We start from the raw sequence: 14480 nt of genomic DNA, 5'->3' as shown, positions 1-14480 counted from the left end.
TAGGATTTTCATGCATTAGTATTTGACAGATCACGTGGGATTTCAGACATGGTGTCAAAGAGAAAGATGCTCAGTATGCTTTGACATTTCATCATGAATAGACTTACTAACGAGCAACGCTTGCAAATCATTGAATTTTATTACCAAAATCAGTGTTCGGTTCGAAATGTGTTTCGCGCTTTTTATCGACAAATTTTGTTCAGCGATGAGGCTCATTTCTGGTTGAATGGCTACGTAAATAAGCAAAATTGCCGCATTTGGGGTGAAGAGCAACCAGAAGCCGTTCAAGAACTGCCCATGCATCCCGAAAAATGCACTGTTTGGTGTGGTTTGTACGCTGGTGGAATCATTGGACCGTATTTTTTCAAAGATGCTGTTGCGATCGCTATCGTTCGATGCTAACAAACTTTTTGTTGCCAAAAATGGAAGAACTGAACTTGGTTGACATGTGGTTTCAACAAGATGGCGCTACATGCCACACAGCTCGCGATTCTATGGCCATTTTGAGGGAAAACTTCGGACAACAATTCATCTCAAGAAATGGACCCGTAAGTTGGCCACCAAGATCATGCGATTTAACGCCTTTAGACTATTTTTTGTGGGGCTACGTCAAGTCTAAAGTCTACAGAAATAAGCCAGCAACTATTCCAGCTTTGGAAGACAACATTTCCGAAGAAATTCGGGCTATTCCGGCCGAAATGCTCGAAAAAGTTGCCCAAAATTGGACTTTCCGAATGGACCACCTAAGACGCAGCCGCGGTCAACATTTAAATGAAATTATCTTCAAAAAGTAAATGTCATGAACCAATCTAACGTTTCAAATAAAGAACCGATGAGATTTTGCAAATTTTATGCGTTTTTTTTTTAAAAAAAGTTATCAAGCTCTTAAAAAATCACCCTATAAATAGAAGTGACCGCTATTAACAGCCGATTTAAGCACACTTAAGCTGGGATTTAGAATAGCATCCCCCGATTTCGGGGATAAAATGGGTATTCTGCAAAGGTGACGTTCTCGAGATCACGGAAATATATATATGTGACCTGGTCTACGAAAAGGGAGCTAACGTGCGAAAACTAGTTTTCTGGGAAACAGCTGTTAAAAAAAAAAAATGATTTTTTGACACCTAAGCCCCCTTTCCGTAGACTAGGTCATATAAAGGGAGATTTTTTAAGAGCTTGTTACCTTTTTTTTAAAAAGAAACGCATAAAATTTGCAAAATCTCATCGGTTCTTTATTTGAAACGTTAGATTGGTTCATGACATTTACTTTTTGAAGATAATTTCATTTAAATGTTGACCGCGGCTGCGTCTTAGGTGGTCCATTCGGAAAGTCCAATTTTGGGCAACTTTTTCGAGCATTTCGGCCGGAATAGCCCGAATTTCTTCGGAAATGTTGTCTTCCAAAGCTGGAATAGTTGCTGGCTTATTTCTGTAGACTTTAGACTTGACGTAGCCCCACAAAAAACAGTCTAAAGGCGTTAAATCGCATGATCTTGGTGGCCAACTTACGGGTCCATTTCTTGAGATGAATTGTTGTCCGAAGTTTTCCCTCAAAATGGCCATAGAATCGCGAGCTGTGTGGTATGTAGCGCCATCTTGTTGAAACCACATGTCAACCAAGTTCAGTTCTTCCATTTTTGGCAACAAAAAGTTTGTTAGCATCGAACGATAGCGATCGCCATTCACCGTAACGTTGCGTCCAACAGCATCTTTGAAAAAATACGGTCCAATGATTCCACCAGCGTACAAACCACACCAAACAGTGCATTTTTCGGGATGCATGGGCAGTTCTTGAACGGCTTCTGGTTGCTCTTCACCCCAAATGCGGCAATTTTGCTTATTTACGTAGCCATTCAACCAGAAATGAGCCTCATCGCTGAACAAAATTTGTCCGAAAAAAAAAAAAAAACCGAACACTGATTTTGGTAATAAAATTCAATGATTTGCAAGCGTTGCTCGTTAGTAAGTCTATTCATGATGAAATGTCAAAGCATACTGAGCATCTTTCTCTTTGACACCATGTCTGAAATCCCACGTGATCTGTCAAATACTAATGCATGAAAATCCTAACCTCAAAAAAATCACCCGTTATATACATAGTTGCCGCTGACTTATAGTTTTTAAAATATTTGCATTTAAGGGGCTATACCAGTGTGAAACTTTCAAACAAAAAAATTTTATTTTTTATTTACTTTTTCGATAGAATATATTTCCGTAAATATCCTGTGAAATCGGGAAGGTCGTATTTTGAATAGTTTTCGGATGACAGCGTTCTAAAGAGCGACCGCTCGGAGGTGCAAACGTATACATATGTATGTATGTATAAGTGACACTTTAAACATTTTTCAAAATTGCTGGCATCATAACTCAACCAGAAATTGACCGATCGACTTCAAATTAAAACTGAGTATTTTTGAATACATTTACTATACAATGGACTACGATCTTTTTGATTGATTGAAAATTGTCAATTTCGCATTAAAAAAAACGACAATTTTTTCCTAAAAAAAACGATTTTTTTTTTCAAAATTACGCCATTTTGTTAATTTTTGATATTTTTCAATGTATAGGAAATATCTTTAAGTTTAATAAACTTTTCAATTTTTTTTGTTTCAGCTACTCATTCGGCCGGAATCATGTCAGCAGTTGGGGTATTTTTGTTTTTGGCACCTCGGAAGACAGCCCATAACGCCGTTATTTTTCAACATTTTTGTAAAAAAAAAATCTTAAAATATAGCTGAAAATATACCTTATTACGTTCAAAGAAGTTCGAAATATTCACCCGCGTACTTTCTCTTAAAAAATTCACGAAAATCGCCTAAATTTTCATGCGTCACACTGGTATAGCCCCTTAAAGTTAAAAAATTTACAACTTTTAAATTGATAATTTGTACAGACGTGTTCGAAATAATAAGAACAACCAAAGTGAGGCACGATTCCGATTACTTTGGCGGAGGGGTAAAAAAATCAGAATTTCCGTATAAATGGGGTATGTACGGATAGGGGGGCTTCTCCAGAGGAGGAATATCCAAAAATTATGTAAAAATAGCTAATATTTTTAAAAATATTTACGTTTAAAAATTCAAAAATTGCCCTAAAAACATGTGTTATTTCTCCATGTTACACATAATGTTTTCACGTTTTTCACTCACTATATTTAAATATACACTCTTAATATTGAAATAAGTTCACTTTTCACTTTTATTTTGTAATTTTTCAGCCAAATTTAGTAATTTAAAATCTCTTATCAAATTTATGGCTGAAAAGTTTAGAGTGTTTATATTTACTAGGAAAACCAGCGTTGCCACACTTTAAAAACCAAAAGTGAAGAAGTTTTTAGCGTTTCACAGCGTTTTCTTTGTTTGTACTTTCAAGTGATTCTTTTGTCTTTATTAACTATAAAAAACTATAAAGATTTTTCAAGCTAAAATTGAATATGTGAACACTTTTCTATATGAGCATTTCCACAGAATCGTCAACCAGGACCAAAAATTAAAATATTAATAAAGATAAAATTTTTTTTAATAAGATTTTACAAAGATGTTTAAATTTTTTGAATATAATGTTTTCATAACCTCTCTTTGGTATTTTCATGAAAAATTTGACCTGAAACCTGAAAACTTATTTGTTTTTACTTTGAGCTATTCTAGAGGTATTTTTTCTCTTGAGTTATTTTATATGAATAACTTATGTTATGGTTATACTTTTCCACAAAATCTCTTTATTAACACCAAATAAGAAGAGAAAAATGCAAAGAGGCCAAACAAAAATCGAATAACGGTAAATTTTTACTTTTCTTATTATCTACGATCAAATCGTACGTTCGCGACCGAAAACGTCATTTATTGCTATTACTCCACATTGAGTGCAAATAAGTGCCTAAAAAAACACGACTAAAGCAAGTTAAGCATCCGTTATCAGAAAACAAAATTACTTTAGGTAAACAGTGCATCAAACTTTTTATTTCGATTTTCAAAATTTCGTACGTTCGCGACCGTAAGTATTGATTTGTTTCTAAAAAAAATTACAGTAGACAAGGAGAAGAACATATTACTTATACTTGCAAACAAACATTAGGGAAAGCCCTAAATAAAGCTGAAAATGCAATGCCAAGAGATTTGGCAAAGAAAGTGGAAGTCATTGCTGCACTGCATAAAAAGTATATCGATCCAACAAATTGTAAAGAAAAAAATACTCGTATATTTGAAAGTGACTTAGAATTGGAGACAAAATTAAAATTGGCGAAAGAAATTTTTTGCGTGAAGATATCAGCGTTCAGGCTGCAGGAAAAAGGGATACACTCATTGTTGATGGGAAAATGTCGCCCAAGAAATGTTCAACTTTCGAGCAAAATGCCATACAACATGTGTGTATACATGCGTCACGCCAATTTCAGTTTCTTGTTAATTGGCTGTGCGATAGTTATTGAATGTTTTTCCGAAGGCTTCGAAAGTTTCTTAAAATTAGTTTGTTGCAATATCGAAAATGAAAATTGTGTACAAAAGATGTAAAAGATATTGTGCCGCTAAAATACTTGTCAAAAATGGACGCAAATGTTAAATGGCAGTACTGGAGGAAAGTGGACGATCGTGTAATTTTGACTTGCACTGTTGCTGCGTTAACGGACTTGCTCCATGAACTACAAGTTCAACTGCCAATTTTCAAGCAAAATTTCATTGAAAAGCGAGCACAACAAAATTATTTTGAAAACGTAAGGAAAAATATCACGCCTGGGATACTTGTCCTACAAATAGATTTTGCGGAAAATTATAGGCTGGTGTGCCAAAATGAAATTCAAAGCGCATATTCCAACTATAAGCAAGTTGTTTAATGAAACTAAGTCGTTTGCAGTATTAGTGATAAGTTTATTGCTTGGAGTTTACCTGATTTACTGGCCGAATTTGGTTGTAAAAAACTTGAGTGGAACTATTTTGCAAAGTCACATGGTAAAGGTGCAGTCGATGGCGTTGGAGCAGTTGTGAAAAGAAAAATCTGGCAAATTACGAGAACAAAAAATGTCGTTTTAAACGATGCATTCTCTTTTCACAATTGTGCACAAGAGCACATTACTGGAATTAAAATTTTATATATTGGAGCTGATACAATTTCCGAGATATCTCCAACTTTATATCGAAAATGGAAGGATATACCGAATATTGCAGGTATCAGTTTGCTTTATTTATGAAAAGGTTTCCAAAATCCAATTAAAAACTTGATGGAAAAATCGTACGTTCGCGACCCGTACGTTCGCGACCGGTACTTAACCTTATAAATAAAAAACCAATGGAAAAATTTCAGCGTGCAATTAGTTAGGAGGAAGTTACTTTATTCCAATTTAATATAAATTAATCCTTTTAGAATATTTTGCTCCATTTCGCTATTTTTTGCGTTTTTCTAGTTGCACCCAAAAGCAACTTCCATTATTCGTACGTTCGCGACCACATGTTTGTCGCTAATATATTAAAAAATAAAAATCGAAAGATCCTACCTTTTGCACCAACGAAAGACCTAGCAATATGCTATCGAAACATAAAAAAAAATTAAGACAAATTTATTTTTCCTTGTTTTTTGAACTATAAATGCGTGCGAACGTACGGTTCGCGACCGTTGGAAATGCCCATATACATACATACATATATGAATAATATGTGATTTATATTTAATAAACACAGATAAGTAAAATCGTGTGATAATATTATAATATTACGAGCGAATACCCGGGGTGACTGAAGTACTTTCGCCAAGTACTCCTTTCTGCGTTGGCGGCCTTCGGCCGCGCTCTAAAAAAAATAGCCCTGGCCGAACGAATACCCGGGGTGACTGAAGTACTTTCGCGTAGTACCCCTTTCTGTGTTGGCGTCCTTCGGCCGCGCTCTAAAAAAATAACCCTGGCCGAGCGAATACCCGGGGTGACTGAAGTACTTTCGCGTAGTACCCCTTTCTATGTTGAAAATAAAAAAAATAAAGACTTTTTGTTATAAAGTGTGTTTAAATGAGTTAAGCATCCGCCCCTTCTAATCGGTAAAACTGGCGCATCCTAATGCTACATCGCCATTCACCATAGCTGATGACACTACAGCATAACTCACCACACCAGCAAACCCACTTAACAAAAATGATGGGCAAAGGGAAAGCAGGCTCAATTCGTCAGACACTCGTCGCATGTCCGCATACAATCCGCGCATCAGCTTTCTCCGACATCAATTTTGGCATATACAGTTCGCCACGTCGACACCTAACGCTAATCTCCTGCAGTTACCAAATTCAACCACGATCCGTGTAAAATCGATCTGAAGGAGTGACAAATCGTTCCCGGAATTAGAGTATCGCCGCCTCGCCCGTCGACATCATATTTAATGAGTTTATACAATAAAATCAATAAATTTAAATTTAAATAAACTTGTTGAAAAATCAAATGTATACAAATTAAAACGAATATTTTTATTTAATTTAACGTAGTGGTGAGTGGTCTCCAATATATCTAATATACATTTTAATCAAAGTGGTTATAATTTATGGTTATCATGCACTCTAAATTTAAGTTTTCGTTAATTTAGGCGACAATATATATATTATTATATTTAAAATATGAGTTTTGGGTATGAAGTGGTCATATTTTTCGGTTATCATACACTCATATTGAAAGAAAATTTGAGTTTTCGTACTGTACTGTATACTTTTATTTTCGAACTTTAAGGCCGAATATCTCCTAAACTAAGCGTTTGCGGACCCTATAACTCTGTATGTTTTTTAATCAGGAGGACTTCCTCTTTCCAACGGTACCTTCAAATCGCGGCGCCAAAGATATCGGAATTGTGCCCAAAGTGAATATCGGAATCATTGAATAAAATTTTCTCAGTAATATTTTATTGAACCTTTTGTTCTTAAAAGATATATACATATTGTGAGTATTAAAAAAATTGAAAATCTGGTCATCAAATACGCACTAACTTTTTTGTACTGCAAATTTTGTTGCATTGGGTATTAAACAGCCTGTTCGAAAAAATAAGAACAAAGCATGAAAAATTATAAGAACACACGTTTGTTGTTTTGAAATGCATACAAATGGCCTTACATTTAATATGAAGTTGCCCCCCCACGATTTTTTATTACTTCGGCACATCTGGACTGCATGGAGTCTACAAGGGTACGGCATCTAGGGAGGGGTATATTTTCCCATATATATACATATATATACAGCCATGGACACATAAATAGCACACTTGGTCATCAAATAAGAAAACATTTATTTATTCCTTAGGTTTATCACTTACGCATTTAAAGAGGAATGCGTTTTATTTTAAAAACTATTCACTTTAATATAACTATAACACTGAAACAATAAATATTTTATTATCGCCAAAAAAAGACGAAAACATCAATATTATATATGACAGCTTGGACACATAAGTAGCACAATCTGAAAAGGGGTTTAAAAAAAGGTACAACAACTTATAAAAATTATTAAAAAATTGCAAAATAGTGTTCATTTCGTTAGTATTTTGTACTATATCCATCATTTTTAAGCATCCGCTCACATCTTTTCTGCATGCTGTCCACCAGTTCTTTATATCGTTCCTTTGGGATTGAATACCAAGGCTCCTCAATTCCAGCCCATAAATTATCAAAATTTTTGAATTTTTTGCTTGCTATTTTGAACTTTATATCAATTCATAAATTTTCTATTGGTTTCAGGTTTGGGTTTTGCGCAAGCCACTCATAAATTTTAAATTTTTTATTGCCGAGACCATACTTTACTACCTTTGCGGTGTGTTTCGGATCATTGTCTTGCATAAATGTCCAGTTTATGGTCATGGGTTAAAATACATTTTATTTTTCAGTATATCCAAATACTAAAACTGGTCCATTTTACCATTTATTCGAACAATTGGCACGATGCCATGCCATGAAAACACGCTCCAGACCATGATACTTCCACCGCCGTTCTTAATGGTTTTTTTGGTATACCTAGGTTTAAGGGATTGACCTTGTGGACGACGTTAAAATGATTTTTCAACTGGAACCTTCCTACTTATCTTGGTTTTGTCGCTCAAAAACACGTTCTTCCAAAATTGTGCTGGTTTGTCTCTGTGGGCCTTTCCAAATGCCAGTAGATTTTGATGTGGCGTTTTGACAGGAGTGATTTCTTGCTGGTAATATGTCCAAAAAGTTGAGATAAGTTGAGTCGTCTTCCTACAAGCTTTCTGGACACGTCCACACCATATTCGTCATTAACTTCGATCATAATTTCTCTGGTTGAATTAAAAGGATCCGCTTTGCTCTTCCGTACTATGTATTGGGTTGGGTTTAGTTTAGTATCTCATTTTCACTGATTATTCCTCTTAAATGCGTGCACGAATATTTTTAAATTTATATAGCACAGATAGCCAATGAATTAAACTTTGGTTTAAATGTAAATTTATTGTTAAATGTTAATTTGTTTTTTTAGATATAAATAAGCAAAAAACGCATATTTTCACATTTGCTCAAACAATGGCTCTCTTCTTTTGACGTTTTTGTTGCACTGCTTGCAAAAAATTTAACCAATTTAACACACACACATTCTTTGAAATATATTTAATTGAATTAATGATAAATTATGGATTTTAAGTTGCAATTTTATGTACAATTTAATAAATAAAACAGCTTTCAATTACGTGTTATATTCTTCCTTGAAATGTAAGCAAAATTACTGAATATGAACTGTCAAACGACGAAGAAAATAAGCACAAAAGGAAGATAGTAATAACCCAACGAATCAAAATGGTAGGTCTTATATACTGCGGCGCTTGTTTCAATGTATGTAATATATTATACTGAAAATATAATGAAAATCGCGCGATTTTTTATTCCAAATTTTCGCCTGCGGCGCTTGTTTCAATGTAGTATATTATGCTGAAAATATATTCAAAATTTGAAAAAAAAGATCGCGCGATGAAAACCTAATTTTATTATTTAGGGGGTCTTGTATAAATGGTTGGTTGGGTTATCTTGGTACTTCAACTATTTGTATGCATTATTACCGATGCATATAAAATTTTTAATTTTCAGTGTTTTTATTATTTAAATAAAGTGGATTCCCACTTTAATTCATTGAAATAATAAAAATAATAAACATAGAGTCACTCTATGCGTAAAAATACATAAACTTTATAATAATTAGAGAAAATTGTATGGAAAAACTACGATTTTACACCATTTTCAGGAGGCTGCCCTAGAGCCCCCCGTGGTTCTAGGGGGGGAAGGGTGCTATTATTCAAAAGCTCCATTCATTACCTTTCAAATGAGGGGGGTAGCAAGCCCCCAGCCCCCTCCCCCTTTGCGCAAAACCTCTTCAAAATGGGATACTAAATTAAACATTCCCCTATGTATTTGTCAACACTAATATCGGTTTTACGTGGTCCTGGTATTCCTTGGTATTTTTTTATTGACACAAGGTGGATCTGTTTTGTTTCATAAAGAGCCTTTTATAACATTTTTGGAGAGCAATGCATTATATTAGCAATTTTGGCAGGATGTTTTCCTTTTTTGCTCATATTGGATTTAAGGACTCCCTTTGCCGACATAGAATGTTTTTTTCCTTCTCATTTTAACGAAATATCGATGAAATAATTATATATTCGCAGAATTGGGTCGGCTTTAGTATACGATCCCACGATTTTAGGGTTAAAAGTGGTATGGTTGGATAGAGCCGATGCTCCAGATTAAGAAAATATGTAATTGTTGCCGCCGCAAACTTATAGTTTTCGAGATATTTGCATTTAAAGTTGAAAATTTTGCAAATTTTATCTTGCAATTTCTCGATTGCTAGTAATTATTTAATTCATATTATGCACTTTTTATGCACTTATACTTCATTACATTGTTTCTACATATTTTTTTCCAGTAATTATTTAGTTATTTGCTTAAAATAAGCATTTTATGTTTTACACAATTTTCATTTCATGCACAATAACAAAAGTATTCCGTGTTGACCGATAATAAGTATTGCCATAATTACACATTTGCGGCGGCAACAATTATATATTTTCTTAATCTGGAGCATCTGCTCTATCCAACCATACCACTTTTAACCCTGAAATCGTGGGATCGTATACTAAAGTTTCCCCGCAGAATTAAATTAAAAATATGCGAGAACTTCACACAAAATTAAAACAAAAATACGAACTTAAAAATGTGCTATATACAGTTGCGAGCATTGAAATAGTAGTGCCTATTGGCCAAGAGAGTTTTGCTTTAAATTTTGTTTATTTTATGATATTGTCTTCGATCATTATTTTAGTTATATTCTCTGAAGTATAACGGTCCTGTTATTCACAACAATAAGTGTGCAACACTTACCGTTACTTTTTTAGAGCCAATTTTATTGGGATATCTGTTTTTATGAGCGAGCAATAGAATAGTAGTGAACGGTGAGCTGATTACAAACAGATCATTTTTACTAAAAAAATTTTAATTTTATCACACAAAAAGTAAGTTTCCTAATCTTTTATATATTATTCAATGCAAAAACCAAAACAAATATGACTTTGTCCCTTTTATTGGGCCGGGGGAAGCCCTGTAGTGAAGAAAAACGAGAATGGATTCAATCTGTCATAAAAAACGGTAAATCCTACAAGGGAGTGGAAAGACTTGTAGGGTGTTAAGCCACAACGATTCGCAATGCCATTATTTATAAATAAAATACAAAAAAAGTGGCGCAAGACGGATTCTTTCTGAGAATTTTACACGAATAGTTGTAAGATGTGCCAAGACTCGACCTAGAATGTCAGCTATGGAGATTCGGAATGAACTTAACCTGGCCTGCGGTGTTCATACAGTGAGAAGACTTCTACATGAACATAATTTATATGTCCGCAGTCCTCGAAAAGTACCGTTATTAAAAAAAAAATCATGTAGCAAGACGTCTTAAATTCGCCAAAGGACACCTGAATTGGCCGATTGAGAAATGGCGCAGCATCTTGTGGACAGACGTGTCGAAAGTTGTTCTATACGGCGGTAAAGGGTCCTGTCAGTGTCTAAGACGCTCCCCTAATACAGAGTACGACCCCAGATTCAGCACAAAAACTTTGAAGCATGGCGGTTTGAATATCATGGTTTGGGCTGTTTATCTTACAGGCCAAATTTTTTTGTGTAGTCCCAATTTACAAGATTACTGGCATAATATCCGATACACATAGTGGATATAATGCAGCATATTATGATACTATTTGCTGAAGAAGACATGCCGCTGAAAAGGATATTTCAGCAGGATAATGGTCCGAAGCACACCAGTAGGGTGGCAAAATAGTGGTTTCGGGTCAATGGAGTTGAGGTCATGGATAGGCCAGCTCAATCCCCTGGCCTCAATCCTATTGAAAACCGTTGGGCAGATGTCAAGAAAGCCGTGTGGAAGGATAAACACAAAAACAACAACGAATTGTGGACCGTAGTGCAGCAATCATGGCAGAGCATACCACTGAAAAGATGCCACAGTCTCGTAGATTCTCTGAAGAAGCGATGTATTGCTGTTATCAAAAATCATGGCCACGCTACCAAGTACTAAGATCTCCTATAGACGAAACTTGCAAAAATCCTTCAGTATTTTTTAAAAAAATTTTTTAGTACTTTACTACTATTTTACTGCTCCCCAAAATTTTCATACATAAATACATCTTTGTAAATAAACATATCTTGTACATATTCAAATCTAAATATTTTTAGTGGTAAACATAGCCTGGTAAATATGATCCACTTTCGCATTTCAATGGATGTTAAAATTGTTTGGCATGTTACATAACTCACAGATATGTAAAGCTCTAACACCCACTACTATTTCAATGCTCGCAGCTGTATGTGTCCACCTCAAATCAACACTATACGCAATAAAATTGTCGCGTACAAAATTTAATAGAAAATAAACAGTATTTTTATGCAGGGAAATGAGCCTCATAACAGTGACAAGTAGATACATACCAAATTTTTATTGTTCAGCTACTTTAGGATTAAAAAAAATTAGAATTAATATGGGATTCAGATGTGTGCTATTTATGTGTCCATGACTGTATATATAGGTTAATATATATATATATATTCGTGATCTGGAGAACGTCACATTTGCAGTGATACCAAATTTATCCCCGAAATCCGGGGATGCTATTCTAAATGTTATCCTTTTTTTCTTAAAATGGAATAAGAAAATAAGAAAAAATTTACATTTTAAGTGTGCTTAAAACACCCGTCGCATCTTGTACGTGCAGTATTGTTATGGAATTAAAAATTACTCCATCACTAAACATTAATTCTATCCAAAATATCTGAAGCTTTTTGGAAAACCGTATTCGAAAACATCGAATTTCATCACAAAAAGGCCAAAAAACTGGGCCATGGACTTAGTGGGTCAAAATATCCGGAAATAATAATAGAAATCGAGAGGGGAGCATGCGTCGACCTCTAGGGACAATAATTACAACAATATGTAGGCCAAAAACCGATAAAACTATTGTAATTACTTTTGATTTATATAAATAATCATTGATGTACGTAAACTTTTTTGATATAAATTATGCCCATTTTTAACTTTAGCATTATTTTTTTTTATTTGTGTAAAAAAAAGGGTTGGGTTTAGTATCGCGCCGGTTAATTTTTTCTCACTGTACCTAAACGAGAGAACCATATTGAAAATTTTAAACACGCATGTATACTTAAATTATTGAACTTTATTTTAAAACATATTTTATAAAAATCGGTTCACAAATTTTTCCAAAAATTCACTTTAAAAAATGCTATTTTTTGCAAATATCTCAATATAAGCAAGTGTATTTTCATCTGTTGTGCATTGTACCAAACCAATTATGGATACATTTTCTCGCACATATATTACTTATGAATTATAAAAACCACTAGTATGGTTTTTAATTGCTTTTGATTGTTCATTTCTTTGTAAATCTTTAAATAAAATACACCTTTTTCTGCATTAATTTCAATAATGCGAAAAACCAAAATGACTGCCTAATTTGAACTGTCAAATTGCCGAGAAAGCTCGAACAAAAGGGAATAAATTAAACCCAGTTAGCAACAAATGTGTGAAGTGAACGTGAAAAGGTGTTCAGTGCTAAAATACTGTGGATGGCGTAGCCGGTGTTGGACCGGCCAGGGTTATTTTTTTAAGGCGCGGCGGAAGGCCGCCCACAGCAAAAAAAGAGTTCTATGCGAAAAAAAATTGATACACCCCAGTGCTGGACCGACCAGAGTTATTTTTTTAAAGGCGGCCGAAGGCCGCCCACGCAAAAAGGAGTTCTATGCGAAAAAAATTGATACACCCCAGTGTTGGACCGACCAGGGATTATTTTTTTTTGAAGCGCGGCCGAAGGCCGCCAACGCAGAAAGGAGTACTACACGAAAGTACTTCGATCACCCCAGATCCCTTTGTATCATTAATAGATGCAATTAAATATGTATATACATTGCACTGAAACATTTTGGTTTTCTTTATTTTGATTTCTTGTCCATACAAAAACATTTTTGGGTGGGTTGCATTAATTTCAGTTTGTATGGAAAAATGAGCAAAAACACTGATTTTTGGTCATTTTCAAAGGGCTCTCTACAGGTCTATAGGGGCTCTAGGGGGTCGAGGGAGTGTTTATTTAAAAGTTCGATCCTTCCTCTTTCCAATAAGGGTGCGTGAGGGGGGGGTAGCCCTCCCCTGTTTTTCTCCATAAACGATACTAAACCGGCGCGATACTAAACATTTCCCAAAAAAATATTTTGATATGCTAAATTTAATGTTAAATATACACCTTTTGAAATGGATAGAAAAAAACCAAAAAATGTATTCATTTTATAACAAATAAACGTATGTGTGTGTAAACTTTGTTGGTCCAGTGTATGTATATACATATGTATATCATAATCTGGCGACCCTTTTGTATCCGAACATACCCCCTCTGTTTTTCTCCATAAACGATACTTTACCGGCGCGATACTAAACATTCCCTAACTATTTAAAAAAAAGCTAAATTATTCACTTAACACTAAAACTACATATATGTTGCCTTTCATTTACCTAGAAATAATTTACGTCATAGAATCGCTGATATGAAAATTCCGTTCATAATAAAAGTACTGAATGTCAAAATAAAATTTAAGGGTTATTATTTTATAACGGCGTTTTAGCGGAATAGAAATCAGGTTAATTACTTCACTTTTGTAACGTTTTCTAATGCCGCATAAATTTCGAACATAATTGAAAAAAACATATCTTAATTTGTTCTCAACACAGTTCTCCATGATTAATCAAATACTTTCATAAAATAAAACAAGTCCTTAATATATTAGCGTATTTACACTCAAAATTCTTTCTTCAAATATATTGCATATTCCTTTACTTATAAGTATATGTATGTATGTATATGCATTCCTAGATATATGTACATATATTCATATCTAATCCATCTGCTTACATTTATTGTTTCATTATATTAATAATTATTTTATGTTAC

The 14480-nt window shown here is 34.2% G+C and overlaps 3 protein-coding genes across 5 annotated transcripts in view; all 3 read right to left on the bottom strand.

Annotated features, from left to right (window-relative positions):
* LOC125780336 (uncharacterized) overlaps positions 1–14474 on the bottom strand; it is a 194150-nt gene extending 179676 nt beyond the window's left edge. For both annotated transcript variants that reach the window (XM_049462530.1, XM_049462531.1), the window contains exon 1: positions 1184–14474. The gene's annotated coding sequence lies outside the window, so the exon portion shown is untranslated. The remainder of the gene's footprint in view (positions 1–1183) is intronic.
* The window catches only part of LOC125777851 (uncharacterized), a 360812-nt gene that overhangs the window by 110655 nt on the left and 235677 nt on the right, over positions 1–14480 (bottom strand). The window lies entirely within an intron of this gene.
* Positions 1–14480, bottom strand: part of LOC105222479 (protein gustavus) — an 88264-nt gene that overhangs the window by 73444 nt on the left and 340 nt on the right. The window lies entirely within an intron of this gene.

Source organism: Bactrocera dorsalis, chromosome 1, assembly GCF_023373825.1.
Source record: "Bactrocera dorsalis isolate Fly_Bdor chromosome 1, ASM2337382v1, whole genome shotgun sequence".
NCBI lineage: Eukaryota > Metazoa > Arthropoda > Insecta > Diptera > Tephritidae > Bactrocera > Bactrocera dorsalis.
This window is presented reverse-complemented; position numbering and strand designations above follow the sequence as displayed.